Raw genomic sequence first — 20,508 nt, 5'->3', positions numbered from 1 at the left:
AAGTGGAATCAGTCAGTATGATCTTTCTTTACAAGGTTCAACTGCAAAGACTGCCTGTTAACCTCTGGTCCTTGATTTAATTTAAATGCAGTATCTGCAAAGTCACTGGGCATTTTAACATTAGATTTATGTCTTATTCATATTTTTAAATACTTTTCTGCCTATAAATGGAATAAGCAACCCCCCCCCCCAAAAAAAAAAAATTGGCATATTTGTTTTCTTAATTTGTGATCATGTATAATATGTTGTTTTATTACACATTTACACACACACACACATTTGTATTGGACCTAAAATATGGTTCACATTATTGTGAAAAAAACATTGCAATTTATGGAGGCTGCTTATACAGTTGCTGTATGCGTGTACTTAATATACTTATATTTAATGTAGATCCTTAGATACATTCTTCTCTAAATTTGTGGTAACCTAGTTTTGAAAGGTAAACTGTTATTGGATTGACTGTTATTTGATTAATGCTATTGATATGAACAATTTTAATTGGTCTAAATCACGTGCCTGTCACGTGACCCAGCTGTAGGGGCCCAGCAGTGTACAGTAGCAGGCTGCAGGCAGAGGAAGAAGCAGCGGTACGGATCCAAGGTAGGCACTCCGCTGACCGCTGATATTTCTCTTGCTTTGTTGGACACATGGTTTATATTGTTTAGCCACTTTGTCACTACACCGCCGAGGTGTGGTTTTTCTGAACAGTTGTGTCCTAATATTAAATAACTATTGCCATAAATCGTTTGCTAATGTGCTAACCGTAGCCTGCTAGCGAGTGCCAGCGGCGGGTGGACGGAGCCAGCCTGGCGCTGACCGCTTAGCCGGTTAGCTGTCTCCGGTTGTTGTTCGTGGAGAAGAAGAATAAGAAGAATCGTAGCAGTCAGCGATAGTTAGCCGCATTCCCGAGCATCTCGGATGGAAATACGTTACAGCCCAGCGCAGACACATGAAGGGAGGAAAGATTAATCCCGCGGCTGGCATGTTTTGATGATCAGTGGAGACCACAGAGCTCTCGGTCTGGATCCAGGTTCTGGCTAGCTATTGCTAATAGGCAGGCAGCTTATGGTGATTGATGTTTTTGGCTAATTTTCCACCATCTTACGGGCTTAAGCAATGATTATTTGGTTGTCAATAACCATTGTATCTTTCTTATGTTATTGTTACGAATTGGCGTGGTTTAATGGCAGATGGCTTTTTCGAGAGGCACCTAGGTATTATCATGGACACTGTTTTACAATTTAGTGATACTGGAAATGGTGGGGAAACCTCAGGATCTTGTAATCACCGCTGACTTGATCTTAATGTCGAGTATATTTCCAAACAGCCATTCTCATTCAGCTATTCTTTGTTGGGCTTGATTTTTATTGTCTCTGTATTAATAAAATTAACGTCCATTTGTGCCTCTTTGGTCAGTCTTGTCTGTCTGACCTGCTCGGGTTCATTTTAAAGCTGTTATTCTTTTATTTGTTCTTACCTCTCTGTTACGGTCTTTGTTGTTTACCTCCCCTCTATTTTCTTTTTTCAAACGTTTGACCGCGAGAGGCCGCCTTACTACAGCTTTGTAGCCTAATTAAATGAAAGCTAAAATGATATCTGGCTCCTATAAATTATTAAGCAGGTAGTTAAATGCCCTTCCGCTGAACAGGATAGTCCTTAAAGTAAAACTGCTGCTCGAAGAGTAAAGGCAATTTTTAGCCGAGCGCATTAATATTTATATTAACGGCGGTGGGCAGCAAGTGAGCGCTTTTCCGCAGCTTGTGTTGTGACACAATTCTCTTGATTGCTTAACTACATTTGTATTTTAATGTTTTTGGGGGGGTTTTTTGGTTGTTTTTCTATGTTATATATATAAACGTCGTTTTGTGTATTACCCAACAGTGCTCTATGGAATCCCCGAGGCCGGTTGAAAAGGCGGGCCGGCTGACGTAATGACGTTACCGGGAGAAGCGGCTCTCCTGTGGGCTGTCAGCTGATGGAGAGGAGTCCCTGCTTCTCCTCTCTCAGACACAAACTGGGATCAGATGAGGAGGATGTGGAGCACAGAAAGGAGACAATGATGATACTTGGAATGAATACCTGCCTGTTTTATAAGTTTACAAGATAAGGCGCGTTTTTGTTTTTTCTTTTTTGGGGGGTTGATGCTTGTTTTGCTCAGCTGATAGGAGTCTCAACTTTACCCTGGTGGATATCTAAATATTTTTTTAGGCACTTTCATTTGGTGCCTTCTCTCCGAAACAGCAAGTACTTGGTAGCATCACATCAAAAATGACCTGAGTGCCTTTTTTTGTGTGTGTGCCACCTCATTTGGCTACATGACATCATTAATCCAGCAATGCTAAAATCCACCTGTTTTTTGACCTCACCTGTGCTTTCTGGGGAAGTTTTTATTGATCGCCTTTAGTCACTATTCCAGATCCCCAAGTAAAAGCACCAGTACTATGCACCGTTGTCGCTGTCTCAATTCTGACACGGAACTGGTAACCTCAAAGGAGGAGAGGTGCTGATAACAGTACTTGTCCTCTCCGAAGAACCTCCCTAAGGGTACTTTTTATTCTGGGAGTGTAGAGAGCTGCAGGCATGTTCGCTGCTGTGGAGCATGGCCCGGTCCTGTCCAGTGACTCCAACATCTTATGTCTGTCCTGGAAGGGCAGGGTGCCCAAGAGTGAGAAGGAGAAGCCGGTATGCAGAAAGCGTTACTATGAAGAGGGCTGGCTTGCCACCGGGAACAGCCGAGGAGTGGTTGGGGTTACGTTTACATCCAGCCACTGCAGACGGGATCGGCCCACCCCACAGAGAGTAAACTTTAACCTCAGAGGGCATAATAGTGAGGTAAGAGGCTGTTCAAGTGCAATTGTTTTTGAATAGGACTGTTAAGATGTCTATGTTAATGCTTCATCAAACAGTCTTTGAAGCTCTTAAAGGCCACAGTCGTGGTTTGGAAGCTGTTTTAAAATGTCTTATAATCAAAAATGTATCTCAGGAATATTTAATTAGCTCGTGAGCCACATACAGTTATATTTGTGGGTTGTATGGAGCTCAAGTGGGTTGAACCAGTAAAATCACTACATTTAAAAAAAACCAAAAAAAAAAAAACACCTCTTCAGATTGTTCCCTAGCACAAGCATTGTGGGAGGCTGAGGGTTTTGTGTTTTCCTGCAGTAGTTGATTTTCATTAACCGTAAGTTGCCAGTTAGATCAACTTTTTGGTTGCAGTCAAGATATGTATACAAGATATGCATGCTCGTCCTAGTCAATAAATTCTGTTGCTCCAGTCAGGCTTTATTCCTATCTCTCAGTATAGTAATAACCCTCAAAGACTCCCACAAAGAATGGATTGAGGCAATTTAGTTGAACCAAAAAGACTGGATGACTGTCTGAGTCAAATGTCCTGTGTGTGTGTGAGAAAAATAATCCTTATTAGTATTTAATATTGCTGGGACAAGTGGAGATTGCATACAGGTTGCGTTTTCTCTTCAGTGGGTGTAGCTGTTGGTCAGATGGAGCGAGGTGCAGTGTCAGCACTCTCCGAGGCAGCTGAGGGGAGAGTGGATGAATCCCTATACGGTGTGACTGAAGCACAGCATTAATGCCATTTAACTCTGACCACTTAAACATTCAGCTGTTATCTATATAGTCTATCTAAATAATAAAAAAAAAAACATTTACACCAGATGTTTTCGATATTTCAGATAATCTCATTTGATGTCTGGTGTTCTAAAGAAGAGATCCTTCAAATGGTCTGCATCTTCCTTTTCTGCACTCACGGAGTTTGGCACTGCACTATTCATTTGTGCCCACAATTTATTTCACACTTTACTCTCAGATTGCTTGCTTTTAGGATGTATGTGTTTTTATTTTATTTGTTTTTAATTTATTTATTTTTTGATCAAGATTTTTTTCGCATCAAACTTGAAAAAGTGCTCATTTTTACTCTTTGACCTCATTCCAGCGCTAGTAATGAGTAGTAAAGGTCCTCTCCAGTTCCACTCTTGCTTTGATATAAAGCAATAAATAAATGCTTTGGGCAATGTGGGATCCATCACTCACCCACTCTATGCATAATTTGGGGTTTCTGACAGTGGTGGAAATTACGCTGCCTAATGAATTCTGTCAAGTTGTGACAGATCGGTTCACTCACATGGGTCATTTCTCATCTCAGTTGTGATGAAGAGAGGGCAGATTGCAATACATATTATAATACAAAAGAAATGACCCCCAGGAGCACGCTATATACGCTGTACTTGTTTTTTTACTTTGCATTCTTTGCACTCGCACCACTTGACTTTTTTTTTTTTTTAACTGTTTTTCAAATTAAACTTGCAGCATTGCATTTACGTATGTATTGATGTGTATTTATTTATTATCACCTTTTATTTAAAGAGGTTCATTCTTGTCAGTGTATTTCCCATAACCCTTTGTCTATAAAAGCTGCTCTTTCAGCATCAAATGCCGTTAGTCCCCTGACAGTCCTGTCCTTTAAACGTCAGCTTTGTCATTGAGAACTTGTCATTGCTGGTGACGAGTGTCCTTTCACACAAATTGGCTCAAGTCATGTTAAGAAAAGCACACGAACACAGAAATGCAATATGAACTCATCCTATAGGAGTTTAGTCCTGCCAAGATCAATACTCATGTCAGCGTCTTTAAATTTGGCCATTATTCCTGTTGATGTATAGACCTCAGTGTTCAGTGATCTTCCTAATGTAAGTGAGCGTCTGAATGGATGTGTGTTTTGGACTTGTCCCAATATGGGCATTGTAGTAAAGTAAAAGCCGGATCTTAAGCTGTCAGACATCTGATAAGAAGAGGGCACGTGGATAATGGACTGTAGTGTGTGGCAGTGCCAATGCCTGGGTTACCCTTGGATTACACCTGAGTTTACCTATCATACAGACCTTGGCACTGCAAGCTACTTGAATTAAAAGCATCTTATGATGTGGAGAAGCTCACCTATTGTCTTGCTGTAGCACTTTTTTTTTTTTTTTAAGTCTGTTGTGATCTTCAGGTACTGGAAAGGTTTCCTGGGTCTTGTAATAATCCCAGTAAACATATGTCCTCCTCCACCTGTTTCAGTTCCTTCCAACCAGCTTGAGAGATAATTACAAGATAGCAGCTTCAAAAGGAGCAAGGTGAAAAGTGTGATCCTTTTGTTGTAACTCACAGCCACCTTTTCACAGAGGCATACCAATTCGTTTTCTGTTGAGCCATTTTTTTTAATGGTGCTTGGTTGCTTAGTAAAAATGCTAAGAACTATATGTGACTGTTTAGACAGCCTACAAAAGTCCAGCTTGAACATTTCAGCAGGGGTTATTAAGCATTTTGTTCCCAAGTCACATCTGTATTCATATCTGTGGAAAATGGCTTCTGTGCAATCATTCTAGGCACTTTAATAACACATTTGCAGCATCTGGAGCTTGCGGGGCTCCTACCTTAAAAAACAAGACAAATCAATTCCTTTATTTTTTGGTTTGCAGTAAGCTTCATCAGCATATAGGTTCCCTCCATCACTTCATTAGACACAAATTCCAACCAGCTTTCTTCCTGCTTTCTGCCTTGGAGTCGTGTTTGGTTTCCAAGTGCCCCTTTAGTTTGTTTGGCTCCACGTTAACATGGCAGATGATGCACTTGGTTAGAGGGCTGTTGACAAGATCCCCTTTTTCATATTTAAGAAAAACCCTGACTTCCAGTACATGACAACTGACTTGCCACCATTTAGAAGTTTAGACTGGTTTCAACTGGTTTTCACGCTTCGTTATCCTCACACTTGTCATTATAATTTTTTTCAAAAGTGGTGGGTTTGTACTCTGTTTTGATTAAAACAGCAAAAACCTGGATTGATTTAAACCCATTCAAGGATGAAAATGAATACCCTTGTTCTAATGGACTTGGGTGGCTTAATGTACAGGCATGTATGGCAGCAATAGGGGTGTACCATTTCTTTTCAGTATCATAAACATAAATCATCTATGTTCATCCATCTACTTTCTTCTGTGTGTCAGTGTTGCGGTGGCAGCAGTCAGACCTCCCTCTCCTTAGCTGCCTCCTCGAGCTCTTCAGTGGGGACACGAGGCATTACCAAGCCAGCTGAGAGCTGTAATTTCAGTGTGTCCTGGGTCTGCCCTGGGGTATCCTCCCAGTTGGACATGCCCAAAATGCCTCACCTTGGAGGCACTCATGAGACATCCAGGTCTCATGCTCAAACAACCTCAACTGGTACAATTCAATAGGGAGGAGTTGTGACACTTCTCCTTAAAAAATCAGGAAAATAATGGTGAAAAGAAGCTAAATCTGCCCTTGAATGTTCTGATATTATTTTTATCTAGTTATTTTAAGAGAACACTAACCTTTAGCAGCAGCTGTGTCAGCTCCACCACTCAAAAATAAGGCTGAAAATAGATAAAAGTGCTACACTTTACATCTTTTTAGACAACTATATTTGTGATGGTGAAAAATAATCCCTCTAGGCTTGTGTCAGAATAGATCAATGCTTCTCTTGACGATCTAATGCTTTTATTTCCCCCCCCCCTTCTTCTCCTGGTACAGTGCATTCAGATGCTGAGCAGAGCGAGCAGCTAATCACTAGGCGTCCATTCATTCTCCATAAGAGCTGAACATCAGAGACAGGCTTGACAATGACTTGTCAGCATGTTGACAAGAAAATGTTGGCCACAGCAGAGGTTTTGGGCAAATTGTCTGTCAGTGTCCTGTCATCTGCCAGCTGTGATAGTTGTCTTATTCTGGAATCATATGTGCTTAGCTGTGCGAGGAAGTTTTAAGTCTTGCAGTGAGGCAGTTCCGTGTTTTGTTTTTTAACTCGGAGTATAATAGGGAATATTTAAAGTGACTAATGTTAGTCATAAGAATTTAATATATCCTAAACAATTCATTTTATGATTATTGATTTCTACTGATTGTTGACTGCAGAAACTTGTTTCAAACCTCTAAACTATTCCCAAGAGACTTATGGGTGTATTCTTGCCCAAACATAGGAGTCCCACCTCTTAGTTTTCCCTTGATAACAGATGTAACCTTTTCTCTGGGGCAAAAAAGGTCCAACAGAGACAGAAGACACCATGACACAATCATTTGTTTACCACACTGAGCTCAGAGTGCAGAGTCTGTAACTTATGTACTGATCCATACACTGATTTGTATCTGAGCAGATGTTGCTCCGGGAGTACACTATAGCAGTGCTTGGTGGTAATTTATTTGACACTTTAAGCAAATGTAGAAGAAGGTGTATGGAGGCATTAACCATGTATAGTTTGTCCTGGCCAGATTGAGCTGGTTTGCAGGCCATATTCTTGCTCTTTTTTTCAGTAACTACAAGCTATAGTGTTTCCTGGTCTTGTCTCTTCCTCCTTTCATAATCACCTTCCCTGTGCTGGTCACTACCTGCCTTTATGGAGTGTGCCTTCTTCTGCTCTCTCCTTATGTGACCTCTTGACCTTGAAAGGCCAGCTCAGGTTTGCCAAGTACATGACCTCTTCACTGAATTAAAATGGTCCCTCCAAATGTGCTTAGTGGAAATGGCTTTAGTGCGCTAATCCATCCTTGGAGAGGACATGTTGCGTAACGACTGCTTCCTCAGATCCAGGTGTACTTTTCTGTTCACTACAAATTTTCCAGCGTGGCCTGTGCAGTTCATCTTCAACAATATTTGTAGTGAAGGATCAGACAGACACATGCACAGTTTCGTACACTTGTCTTTGCAGAATAAAACCGTCTTATTCTGTCCTTCTGAATAGCTAGGTAGATCAAAAGATATTATACACTGTTTGTAATATGTATGCTAGTTTATTAAAGCTCCTTATTACAAAAAAATTTAACACAGCCTATAGCAGCCTTTACCAAACGTAAGAGCTCTGGAAATCTGAAAACCTTCTTCAGCCCCCACAAAAACTTGAATCACAGTAGTATTTTGTTCTGTTTCGGGGATTCATTTTGATCCTTGTCAGATAAATGAAGAATAACACTTAAAATATAGCCTTTGTTTTATAAGGTCTGATTACTTTAAAAATAGGAATGTTTAAGCATAAATATTCAATTCAACTTTCTTTTGTTTTAATTGTTAGCAGCCTGCAGTGCATTGACACTGGCTCACACTTTGGGACTCGTCTCTCATTCAGTCATTCACCATGTTAGTGGATACACCAGGGGTGGGCAACTCCAAGCCTCGAGGGCCGGTGTCCTGCAGGTTTTAGATATCACCCTGGGTCAGCGCACCTGAACCAAATAATTGGTTCATTACCAGGCCTCTGGAGAACTACAAAATATGTTGAGGGGGTAATTTAGCAATTTGAATCAGCTGTGTTGGATCAAGGACACATCTAAAACCTGCAGGACACCGGCCCTCGAGGCCTGGAGTTGCCCTGGGATACACCAACAGGACAGAATAAAATCCAATAAACTGGACTTTTGCACCTTTGTAAGTGTTCTGCTTTGTCTATTTTTGTGTTATTTTCTTAATTTTTCTGCACTTAGGCATTAAATCCAGTCCTATTTAGTGTCTGATCTTACTCAACATTATTACCAAATTTGTCTGCATGAAATGAGATGCATGATTATCAGACTTTAAGGCCTCAAAACTACACAATGTAGAAACACCCCCAAAGAAGGAGGGGGAGTGTATCATTTAATCTCTCTGGCCCATGGAAATGAAGGCGTTTTAGTACTTGTTCAAGATGGTGCTCTTTTCTTGGATGCATGAAAAAAGTAAAATAATAAAGGAGTGTAAAATATTAAGGCTCTCCCTTTCCTCAAACTTTTTGCAGAGACAAAGTTATTTGTGCAGCAGATATGCATTGTCATGGACTTGCACTCACACCTTCACCACTATGGCATTTCACTGTCACAGTGTCCCCTCAGTTGTGCTGACACCAGTGCCTCCCGAAGCTGTTGCTTGATTTGATTTACTCTTCTCAGTGAAGTTGCTGTGGTCAGTTCTGATCCCTGTTCCTAACAGCATAACCGTACTTAAAAGGCAAGGGATGGCCATCAGCTACGATGGACCATCTACGTCTGCACAGGAAGCATTCAGGTGCATATCATCATATTGTGCCTGACTTCCTCCTGTGTAAACACACAACACTGGAGCTGCTGCTCCTCTGAATAATTGCCACCCAGATGAGCAGTATAGCAGAGTTACAGAAATGATCTCCATCCGAATGAACTCTAGTGTTAGTTACACTTTCCACATTACATGCGTGCATGAAAACTAATAAATAATAAAATCATAGTTTCTCTTCCACCACATCCTACAGGCTGGTCCACACTTCCCTGCAAAGCCACTGTACTACAAGGGCCCAAACTGCACATGTATCCTCCAAACAGGCAAGAGAGTAGTCTAACAACTATCCTTACTTGGTTTCTCCAGCTATCCTTGCATAAGTCACCAAAGGAGTATGCATACGTAAAAATGCACATCGCATAACGATTTGAGGTCGCTGGCTATGCTTGTTCAGTTGCCAACAGGAGGCTGAGGGTTGGGTAGTACAATACTAGTACAGAGGAAGAACAGCAGTGGAAAAAAGTCAGGTGCAGACATGGACACTAATTTGTTTCCCATCTTGAATTAACAACTAGTCAACGCTAATGTCTTTGTTTACTTCGGGGGGAAAATATCCATGTGATTGGAATGTTTTAAAGGGGTGTTGTGATTAAGATCCAATCAAGAAGTGTCTGCGTCACAGCTTTAAAAAAAAATAAAAAAATCTGTTTCTGTCTCATCAGACTAAAACTCAATCCCAGAGCTTTTAGTTTAATATGGGATCAGCAGCCTTTCGGAGAGTCTCTGATTTAGAGGTCCTAGAATACTGCAAGAGTATAAAAACAGCCCTGATTGTAGTAGACATAGAGCTATTATGTATTTTTGAAACAAAAACTTGTAGGTGTTCTCTACATGATGATGCTAAAACCTTTGAGTGATTTTTTTTTTTTACTTTTACATGTCATTCCAAAGTTCTTTAATATCTCTCTGAGCTTATTGGCGCTGATTACTGTCTGTTTGAGCATATAATGCACTGTAATTAAAGAAGTATTTTTAACTGTATGTGTTTGCACATGTTGCTGTGCCTTTTCTGTGACACCTCAGGCTCCTCGTGGTCCTGCAGCTCCTAACGCTTATCCTGTCTGTCTCTATGTGATGTCTGATCTCCCTGATCGCTGCGTCACACGAGGTGCTCAGCTGTCCCCCCTCGCAGGATGGCTCACCAGCTCACACTAATCTCCACACTGAGCTAAATTTACAGACAAACAGTTTATTCTCACCTCTGTGGGGCTTTGAGTGGGAACACACGTGAGGCACAGCATGTGTAAATCCAATGCTAATTTATCCTTTTATGTTTTCCTTTGACCCTGCTTTGTAGTTGCATGAATGCTGTTAGCTTTATGCAAACTAGAGCTCATGCCTAATCTAAAGCCACAAGTCTCCTCCAGTTGGGACTGAATTATGTTGTATAATACCACGTGGAAAATCCCTTTTGATCGCCAGAGGTTGCAGACAGTGCATAGATGGGGGAACACCACAAATCTCTGTTTTCCCCCAATGAGATCCTTGTAATGTGTTATCTTTGACAATACTGGTGCAAAGCCTGTTAGTTTTGCACCCAGTGAGTGCTGCTGCATGAATGATTGCTGTGCCAGAATGATAGATGGCAGGCTAGTTTTAATGGTCCGTGAATGTGGACAACTCAGAATGATGTGGAGACCTTCAGCTGCAGACCTGCAATAGGATGATTGTCATTGCTACAAAGACACAAAGGAAAAGGACAAACTAGGGACTGAAAACATGCAAAATCTGGCTAAGAGGACACTTTAATGATGCATAGCAGGGACAGGACATTGATTAAAAACTGCTATCTGCTCATTAAGCTTTAGGGCCGTGCCATGTATATTGTAGATTTGACTTCAGGACTAAGTGTGACAAACGGGGTGTTGCTGAATAAGAAATAATTGATAAATATTGTGATGTTCCCTTGTGCATTTTATACCTTTTTTTCCCCCTGGGTTTGTTTAAAAAAAAAAAAAAAAAAAAATCTAACAATTGGAGCTGCTGAGCCTCACTCATTAAATATATGCCCTGACTACATGATGTTGCTCCAATAATCTTTTTTCTGAAGCCTGATCATCCTAATATTTTTTTCCCCAATCCCTAAAATGCTGCTTGAAAAGTCCATAGACAGCAAGATACTGTTTGAGGAAAGTTTTGTGATTAATGATAATTTGTGTTAGATGAATTCTTAAAGAAGTTCTTAATTAATAGCCTGTAAGTCATCATTAATGGCATTAGTGCAAGAAGATAATAAAGTATTCAAGCAAGTGTAAGTATGATTGATTGTTTCTTTTCTTGATGGAATATAAAATGGGGACGCACAGTTAATAGCATCTGTTTCATTGATGGATGGAACTGTGAGTGTGTTGCACAGAGGTAAGGAGGTGTTGTTTAAGGGTTGGCAGCATTACTGGCTTATCCAACTCAGACCCGCTGATCTATTGGACTTGCAGTCAGAGAGCGTGAGCCCCACTAAAACCCTGCTCGGTGCTGCGTGTGTGAACGTGTACGACCCACGTGCTTCACTTAGCGAGAGCAGAGCGGCTCCCTTCTTAGGATTACTCCTCCAGGGAATAGGCTGAGTCACGCTACAGAAAAGAAGACAAATGGAGACACGAAGAGAGGAGGGGGCAGGATGGAGAGTGTGATGGGCACCTTTTAAGATGGGTGACAGAAACGTGTTATGAAGAGTGTTGTGTATACTATTCTGTGCTCCTGCAGCTTATACCCAAGCAAATTACAATCAGTCTTTACAGTACTGAACTCAGGGCAAACAGAGAGACTCATATGTTTGTGTCACTCCTGTAAGACTCCTCTTTATTATTTCCTGTATACATCTCTTTCTTCCATAAACGCAAAAACTCTGTAATGTCCCATTTTGAAATGTGCCATTTAGTTATAAGGTGACATTATAACTGAATCTCCCTGTCTGTACTATTCAGGATATTAGCGGCTCCTTTGTGACTTTTTCAAAATGAGGTTAACCCACTTTTTGAGTTATTTCCATCTTTCTTGATGCTAAATTTAGTTCATTGAAATGTGGGAACTTGGATTTTAGGCATTCAGCTGATGCTCATTTAAAGTGAACACACAGGCAAGAGTATAATGTCTTAATTAAAGGCACTTTGTTGTTTATCTCATGTTATCTGTAGGTAAGTTGACACAGAGCCATGGCTAAATTCACTGTCAGTGAATGAGTGAATGAGTGAATTAGTACATTTGCTTATATCTTGTAAAATAATGGCTGTCAAAGGATACTGAACAGTCTTTCTGATAATTTTATCTGATTGTTTGTTTGTTTTTACCTCACCTCTGCTTTCAGGTGGTATTGGTGCGTTGGAATGAGCCTTTCCAGAAACTGGCCACATGTGACACAGATGGAGGCATTTTTGTTTGGATCCAGTATGAGGGCCGCTGGTCTGTGGAGCTCGTCAATGACCGAGGAGCTCAGGTGAGAGACATAAGTAGACAAAATGTAAATTGGTCCTTTTAACTGGTTTTAAAAAATTTTAAGAAATTATTGTGTAAATAGTGGGTAAAACTATATGATAGAGAGTTAATGGGAGCAAAACAAGCAGTGATAATACAAAGTAATATAATGTCATTGCAATAAACCTGTAATACTTGAAGGTACAGTGTGTAAAACACCGCCACTAGTAGATTTGAAATCACAGTCGACTGAGTTGTCCCCCTCCAATTCAAATGCATAATTATAGCTACGGTGGCTGCTGTAGGACAAATAACTCTGGCCACAGTTCATCTATAGTGACTATAGGCTGTTAAGCCACTGTTTACCTCAGGTATTTATGGGTGTCCATTTCTGTTTACACTGGAGGAGGCTGTAAAACTTTGCGATACCGAGTTGAGTTGTTAGGAATGTACTTTCTGTTGGCGCTGTTGTTTTGCTGTTGTTAGTCAGTGTTAGTGAACTTTCTGTAATGACAGAGGGCGCATGTATTCAGAGCGAAAGTGTGATTGTTAGGACACCCAAGTGTAACATTAGCTGGCATAATATTAGGTTATAACCAGATGTTGTTATTGTTGTTGTTTAGCTGGCTGGTGGTCAGCTGTCTGGACATGTGAGGCTTGCATTTCTATTCTGTTAAGAAAAAATAAATGTGACAATATTGAGAATAAATAAGTGTATTTGTGCAATGTTTGTGTGTGTTAAAGTCATGACTTCTGTTCAGCAAATAAGGCTTGAGGGGAGGAGGAAGTGGTTAAAGTGGAAATGAGGGTGGAGAGAGGGTGGCGGTGGTGGTGGTGGAGGAGATGATGAGAAAGAGAATATAAAAATATACATGTCCAAATGTTAAATGGTGGCCAGTCTCTAGCCACATATATAAACAGTGATTAGATGGAACAGCAATGTCCATTTTGGCCACTGTATTGAAGATGGTGGGGCAACATTGCAGCTTCCACAAACTAGTGCCCAGTCTTATATATTTTAAATGGATTCATTATAAATTTATGAAATTGAGTTTGTTGGAAGAAGTAATTAAACGCTAATCAATGTATATTTGTGAGTGTGTTTAACGTGATTTTGTGATTGAATGAGCCACTCCCCTCCCAACATTTCCCAGCAGTAAAAAAACAAACCTCAAGTGGTTTTATGTGTTTTTACTGATGCTGCACATTAATTAAAAATTAAGACTGCCAAGCAAACATAGGTAGGTAGGCCACATCGATCAAACATTGTCTTCATCCCTTGAGCGAAGTCTTGACACATGTTGACAGCATCTTTTGTGATCACTTGAGTTATTATTGGAGATGACAATCTGAACAATAGCCACACTTTTATATGGCCTGTGCTTTTTAAAATGCCATCGCTGCTCTGCTTTTGTCTGAGAGGTTAAAGTTTTGTTACATACATTATTTGAGTTGAGGGACACTCTTTTGTCATAATTTGTCAATAGATCAACCTGCATTTCAACAGAAGCAGAGCTTCAAGTTTGGAACCAGAATATTTTAGAATTTTTCCTAAGCTGAGGTATATACTATTTATTATTTTTTAAATAACTCTAACATTTCTTATCTATTCCTTCTAGGTGAGTGACTTTACCTGGTCCCATGATGGACCCAGGCTCTTATCTCCTATCGGGATGGCTTCGTCCTGGTGGCTCTGTCAGTGGGCAAAGACACTGGTCCTCTGAGATCAACCTGGAAAGCCACATTACCTGTGGTATCTGGACCCCAGATGATCAGCAGGTAGCACACACTCTATACAGATTTTGAACATAGGATATGTTCACCTGGCACTTTTCCGGTCTGTTAATGCAAGTAGAAGTAGAAATGTTAGGTTGCCATTTGCCACTTTGAGTATGTAGACACAAACCCTGAGAGCTGAATCTGTGAGTGACAGCAAGCTTCCACTGTCTTGAATGTGTTGTTGTCTTTGTAAGCCTATATTTTTGCTTTCATGCCGTTAAACTGTCAGCACAGGTTGGGTGTCAGCAGACTTTCAGTCCGTGTATGTGTAACTGTCCTTGTTTATCACCTTCAACCCATTTATGTCCATTTCTCTTGTTTTTCTTTCTTGCTGTTGTCTCATTTTTCTCTCCTCTTTCAAGTGTGAGTCTTTGTTCTTGTGACAGTGTCCACATTAATATTGTTTTTTGCACTTGCGCCAGGTGTTGTTTGGTACTGCAGATGGACAGGTGATAGTGATGGACTGCCACGGGCGCATGCTGGCCCATATACTGCTGCATGAGTCCGACGGTATTGTCAGCATGTCCTGGAACTACCCCAGCTTCCTGGTAGAGGACAGCAGTGAGAGCGACACAGATTCTGATGACTACCCCCACCACAAGGTATTCTACTCAAAACTTCTTCTTCTACTTTCTGATCAAGAAACATGGCATTAAAACCAAATGTACCTGGTTAATTTCCTGCCTGATTCTCTCTGTGACACATCACATCTTTCAAAGAATAATAAACCTTGTTTCGTCACACTATTTGTCTCAAAATTTAATTAATTGAGTAGAAGTACCTCTTCTTGCTTTGCCTCAACAAGAAGATCTCTCTAGGGAGATATCTTACTCAGCTATGCAAGTTATCATTGCTAGCAGTCTTTAAACATGGTTTGCAAGACAAGTTTATCTAAAGCAAGAACCAACACCTAAAAAGGAGCAATGAGTCTCCAAGACCCAACATTCAGTATTGGTTGAACCATTGCTTGGAGAAATGTTCAGTTTGGAAACTGGCAGAAAGGCAAGGATGACAGCCAGGTCGAAATCCATTTCAGCAGGACACAGCAGGGCCACAGGTAGAATAAGCCTTCAGGTCCAGCAGTAAACCATCACTTATGCAAACTAGAGCCCACTAAAGTAAAGCTCTTACTTTATGATAGGTTTGTTCATATGAGGGTGAGCTAGGGATCTTACATACTCTGTATAAATGACCAATAAACACACTTAGATGTCACCCATTGGTTGGTTGAGTCCTCTGTTATGAACCTCAGCTTCATAATGGGACTCAAAATTTTTCTTTTTTTTTAATTCAAGTGTTTATTAAAGTCATACAAAGAACAAAAACGAAATACACAGTGTTTAAGGGCATCTTTTGTCCTTAGACTCATATATACTGTAGTCTGAATGACCGCCATCACATCAAAAACATTTTTTCTACATATAAGTATAGATTCACATATAAGGTAAAATTAAAAACAAACAAACAAACATTAAAAAAAAAACACAAAACAAAGAAACATACGCATAAACAGGGACTCAAAAGTTTTCAAGGAAAATCTGGATCTGACTGACAAGCCGAGGGACGCTGCATGCTCAGACTGTCAAACAATGGGCCCACCCTAAAGGTTATTCTGCTTTGTCCTTGTTTTGTGCTCCAGTTGGGACTATAATTGACTGAACCCCATGCTGAATAAATGGTGACCCCATGTTTACTAGGATCAGAATTGAGAACCGGTTCCCGGGAGAACTGAGAATCAATAAGATTCTCTGTAAGAGAATCAGTAATGAATCGAATCGATAATTGATATCGATAATGGAATGAACTGACATCACTTTCCAGAAGCTATGTTTTATATACAGTCTGTGCTTCGGATACCAAAAGTGGACCACTTCTCCAAAACCCCTGTAGTTCTGTTCATATAAAAACAGACAGATTTCTGCACCTGCATCTCCAAAACAAGTGAAACTGATGGTTTAATATATCCTTGTTGCAGTGCACAGCTTGACATTGCTTGACAAATGGCAGTAATTTTGCCAGTGGCACTGATTGGCTAATCATTAGCCTTCCTGTTGCGTACATTGGACTGATTGCCTTTTAATCAAGAAACCGCCACTTCACGTCACCAAGCCAGACAATCAGTCAACTGTGGAGTCAACAAATTCAATGTCTGGAAGTGGCCAGGTCACAAGCACTTCTGCAACCCATGCTTCAGTCTTGTCTCCTCAAATGGTCCTCTGTGACCCAAAGTAGCTTTAAAAAATAGTTCTTGGCTTTTCTCAACATGTAAACGTGTGTTCAGTAAAAACATTTAAACTACAGCTGTATGCTGCTGGTCCAGTGTAAGCTGTTTAACAAAGCATAAGAAGCACAAGCCAACTAATAAACAGTTCTCCACTGGACAGAAAATATCTAGTGCACTGGGATGCAAGCTGTCTGTCAAGGGAATTGTTGCATCTGGTCAGCCTCCTCTCCTGCTGATTTCCGTGTGCACACCAGCCAGTCTAACAAACTGAAGAGAAAAAGAGGCAAAAGAAACAAACAGGAACCAATAAAAATTAGCTTAATTAGTCCCAGTTGCTAGGGATATATTGGCGAGGGTCTATCTTCCTCCCACTGGTCTATTTTATTTTATTTTTTCCTCCTCCTTTCACCACAGGCCAGGCTGAAACTGCTTACCTAAGCTGGAACACCGATTAGGCTCTAACTCACTAATTAAACGGTTCAATAGGAATTGATTGGCCCCAGTAGAAATTATCTCTCAAGTCAACAACCTGAGTGACGCACAAGGCTTGTCAATCTTTGTCATGATACATGATGATAACCCATTATCATTGCACAGCACAGCACACTGCAGTTACAGCCCCATTTTGTATCTGATTTAAAGCAACACCTATTTAAAATCCTTTCTGTGGGGATGTAGCAACAACAAAGCAGAAGTGGACATTTTATTTATGGTAGTATTTGGGTCATTGCAGGTTTACATTAAAGTACGGAGTCAAGGATATTTCAATGGAAGATGTATGGGTGCTCTCTGAAGGTGTGTTATTATAGTAACGTTAAAAATCAGAATATACTCCTGAACAGTGTCCCTAAATGTCAGATGATTCAAACTGAAGTACCTTACAGTTTTTTTTTTTTGGTTTTTTTTAGCTAGTTAGTTCTGTCATTTAATGTTTTGTTTCAGTCGTTCTTGTACTTGTTTTTGATGTGAGGCTAAATTCTAGTAGTGGATAGAAAGTTGGTTAAAGGAAAGCTGTTGTGTTGTATTATTGGAAGCTACTGAGAGCACAGACTTGTATATTTTCACACCAGTTCCCCACTGATGAACACAAATTAACATTCTTTTAAAGACCGATGTACAGACTTTAGTGGCATCTAGTGGTGAGGTCAAGCTAACAGCTAACACTTTCCAAATCTATCGCGGCCACACCATCCACAACCATTGTTTGGGCTTTCTTTTCTGCTGACTCTGAAGCTCAATGGGCTCCATGGAAGAGGGCACACTCTTTAGATAGAAAATGCTTATTGTAAGCTACAAACACATTATTTATACTTTAGGCAAATACGTACAAATGATAAAAGAAGTGTGGTTCTCCTAAACATGTGTCTATTAAATCTAAAAAACATTGCGATTGATAGTTCTGATGAACAGAACAGCTGTTCACAATGCCTGGCTAATATGTTTGTGTTTTGTTTTTCTTCATTTATTCCTAGTGCACAGCCAGAAACCGCTGCTGACAGTCAGCTTCACTCTGGAGACATCAATCTGATGAACAGCTATGACACCTCTCTCCCATCCTCATCCACACTGCTCTGAAAGGTGTGTGTGTGTTGTTATTAATTTTGTTAAGTTACCAGTTCTCTAGCTGCTTTGTCCTTTGCTCGCTTCATTGTGTCCTTCATTCACTTGTGTTAATTCCTTTTTAAAATGATATAAAAATGTGTAAAATGATGTTACTCTTCATAAACGTATGTGTGCTACTTTGCTCTGTGTTGCAGATGTGGTGGTCCAGTGGTGCTCACAGGGGATCTACTAGCAGTGGCAGGATGGAGAGGACCCTCCTCCCACTGACACCTCTTGTCCTCCACCCAGCAGGAACGCCATTGTCAAGTTCTACAATGTTCAAGGCGAACACATCTACACACTGGATACACCAGCACAGGTGATCTATGAGTGTCAAAAATAGTTGTTCTTATATTTAGTAATGCAGGTTGTGGTTGAGTCGCCCTTCAGTTTGCAGAAGGGAGACTACCATGACCAACTATAGTTTAAGTGAGTCAGTGAGCTGGGAGTAGGAACAATATGAGATGGAGGGCCGGGCTACTTAATTACTGATAGTAATGACACTAGATACTACAGGTTTGTACGGTGCTTGAAATCCTTGAAAATGCTATTTTAATGTTATTTTTTCAAGGTTTGGAAGGTGCTTGAATTTCAGATGTGGTGCTTAAAAGTGCTTGAAACTGTATTCATTCACCACAAATAACTATCTGACGAATAGTTTTCTAATCAGATAGAGAAATAAAATGAGTCGCAAAGTCTAAAAGCAAAATTTCTCCGCCTGGCCTGCCTACGACCTCTGCATGTCAGTGTGTTTCAATGTGTGACCCCGCCCCTCCCTGGACAGTCGGGGATGAGTGCACTAACATGCCTGGAGATTGTCGTTTCATCAAACACTCATTAGAATGCCAATGGCGGAGTTGCGCTCTCGAGTCACATGATAGGTGAGTCCTAGTAAATAATTTTCGAGAATGTGTACATAACACGTGCAATTTTTAAAACTATTATTATTATTATTTTGTGCTGGAAAAGCTTGAAATTGACCTTGGAAGTGCTTAAAAGTGCTTGAATTTGACCCTGAAAAATGCGTATGAACCCTGATAATACTTTTTCCAGGATCACGATGCTTTTCAAATTCTTCATTCCATATTAAGTGTGACTCTAACAAAAATCGTCTCGGTTTCAATTTCTGGGAACTGTGAAGTTAACTTGACTCGTGAAATAAATGTGAAAGTAGGGGGATGATGAAATGAACATACTATACATGAAAATGTATCTTTTTTTAAAAACATAGATGTTAATCATTGATGTATACATGACAATGTTCGTTTTGGAGATTGGCTCACCTGTTAAGGACGTCAGAGGGTACATACATACATTTTGATTATTATAGTAAGATTTTCAGATTAAAGATTTTCATTTATTTTATTTTACACGAATGATCAGCCTGCATGACAGACTTCGGTAAACATTCACAAATAATTTACTTTTGTTTTCGGTTTTTATTGAATGACATCACTGTTCTCAGGAATCACTCTGAGGATTTCACTCCAGCAAAGATGTGAAATTTGCAAAGAAGTTTTTTGCAGTAATGACATCATTTGATTTACATAAGCCTTGTGAAAGCATAGTATTCATTCTCCGATGTGTCTTCCCCTTCACACTGCAGCGCCCCATCACTACGCTCTGCTGGGGTCACCGGGACTCTCGTCTGTTCTTGGCATCGGGCCCAGCGCTCTACGTCGTGCGAGTTGAGCATCGCGTCGCCACACTGCAGCTGCTGTGCCAGCAGGGCATTGCCACAGCGGTAAAGGAGGAAAAAGACGTTGCCAAGCTCACCATGCCTTCCCGGCTCTGTTCTTATGTCACTGCCGCTTTTGTTCCCACCATCAAGGTAACACAGGCCAGGAGGGGTTTATTTCAATTAAAACCATAAAACACCATGTGAACAGATTTAATGGTGGTTTGGGAAGAGCTGTAATTAGCATAAAAGTTTTTAAACTTTAATATACTTTACATTTCCAGCCTCCCATCCCAGATCCCAACAACATGAGAGATTTTGTGAGCTATCCGACAGCTGGAAACGAGCGCCTGCACTGCACCATGAAGCGTACGGAGGATAACCCTGAAGTGGGAGGGCCTTGCTACACTCTGTATCTGGAGTACCTAGGAGGTCTGGTCCCTATCCTCAAGGGCCGAAGAATAAGCAAACTTCGGCCTGAGTTTGTCATTATGGATCCCAAGACAGACGGCAAAACAGGTGGGATTATTTTTTTCATACCAGTAACTTAAAAAGAATCATTTTCCGAAGACCTGAAATGTTTGTTAGCTTCTAAATGCAATAACTACATTTTTATGGTTCTAAAATAAAGAATACAGTAAGATCGTAGAGATAAGAACTAAACTGTATCTTTGATTCTGAAATTCAAGTAGAACTGCAAAAGATAAACCCCGACACAGTTCTGACATTGTCCAGTAG

At 40.4% G+C, this 20,508-nt stretch overlaps 1 pseudogene; it reads left to right on the top strand.

Annotated features, from left to right (window-relative positions):
* The first annotated feature begins 535 nt into the window (after nucleotides 1-535).
* Nucleotides 536-20,321, top strand: LOC109194748 (tubby-related protein 4-like; annotated as a pseudogene).
* Nucleotides 20,322-20,508: the final 187 nt, after the last annotated feature.

The sequence above is a fragment of the Oreochromis niloticus genome, linkage group LG15, assembly GCF_001858045.2.
Source record: "Oreochromis niloticus isolate F11D_XX linkage group LG15, O_niloticus_UMD_NMBU, whole genome shotgun sequence".
In the NCBI taxonomy this organism is placed as follows: domain Eukaryota; kingdom Metazoa; phylum Chordata; class Actinopteri; order Cichliformes; family Cichlidae; genus Oreochromis; species Oreochromis niloticus.
The sequence above is the reverse complement of the archived record's forward strand: the minus strand, read 5'-3'. Positions and strand labels throughout refer to the sequence as shown.